This window comes from Echinops telfairi, unplaced genomic scaffold (assembly GCF_000313985.2).
Source record: "Echinops telfairi isolate 266 unplaced genomic scaffold, ASM31398v2 ScPeMD7_5592;HRSCAF=6446, whole genome shotgun sequence".
NCBI lineage: Eukaryota > Metazoa > Chordata > Mammalia > Afrosoricida > Tenrecidae > Echinops > Echinops telfairi.
This window is the reverse complement of record NW_022109491.1, coordinates 21,201,876-21,202,435: the sequence shown is the minus strand read 5'-3', so window position 1 is coordinate 21,202,435 and position 560 is coordinate 21,201,876. Positions and strand designations below refer to the sequence as shown.

Sequence of the window (560 nt, the reverse complement as noted above, 5' to 3'; positions counted from 1 at the left end):
GCTGGTTCCTCCTCCTCTCTCAGACCCCTTGGTGGTTGTAACTAATTTGGAAAAGCCCTTTACTTTGGGTGTGTCAGGTCCCTGGAGGATTGATGCCAGGGGTCCCTAAGTCAGTGATTCAGCTTTTGGGGAGTCCCCGTGAGAGTCTAGTGGTGTTGCCACCTGAGAGGGGGCAGGAAGGCGAGGCGAGATCCTCCCGGATCTTGGGCTTCGGGAACAATGGGAGGGCCGCGGGGTGGCTGGTGGGCGTCGGCCTGGTCCGGGTGGAGGAGGTAAGAGGCTGGAGAGCTGGGCGCCTGGCCGCGGAGTTAGCCCGGAGCACAGGGCGGGGAGCCCAGGAGTCTGAGCCCAGGAAAGCCAAGGTTGGTGCTGGCAGGGGCTCCTGGAGGAGGCGGGGCGGGGCCCGAGCCCACCCAGCGGGGACCCGGAGGGTGGGGAGGGCTGGGGTGGGGTCTCCTCCTCCGCGCCCCACTGCTCGCTCCGGGCCCAAGAGCGCAGGGAAGGTTCGGGCAGGCGCGGGGCGCAGGGCCCACGTGGGGAAGCGGCGGCAGGCGCCGGAG

At 68.2% G+C, this 560-nt stretch overlaps 1 protein-coding gene across 11 annotated transcripts in view; it reads left to right on the top strand.

Annotated features, from left to right (window-relative positions):
• The first annotated feature begins 312 nt into the window (after nucleotides 1-312).
• EPB41L1 (erythrocyte membrane protein band 4.1 like 1) overlaps nucleotides 313-560 on the top strand; it is a 162,555-nt gene continuing 162,307 nt past the window's right edge. For 2 of the 11 annotated variants that reach the window (XM_045295222.1, XM_045295220.1), the window contains exon 1: nucleotides 317-362. The gene's annotated coding sequence lies outside the window, so the exon portion shown is untranslated. Of the gene's footprint in view, nucleotides 363-560 lie in introns of all 11 variants that reach the window. The other 9 variants (XM_045295228.1, XM_045295227.1, XM_045295230.1 and 6 more) reach the window with 7 other exon arrangements.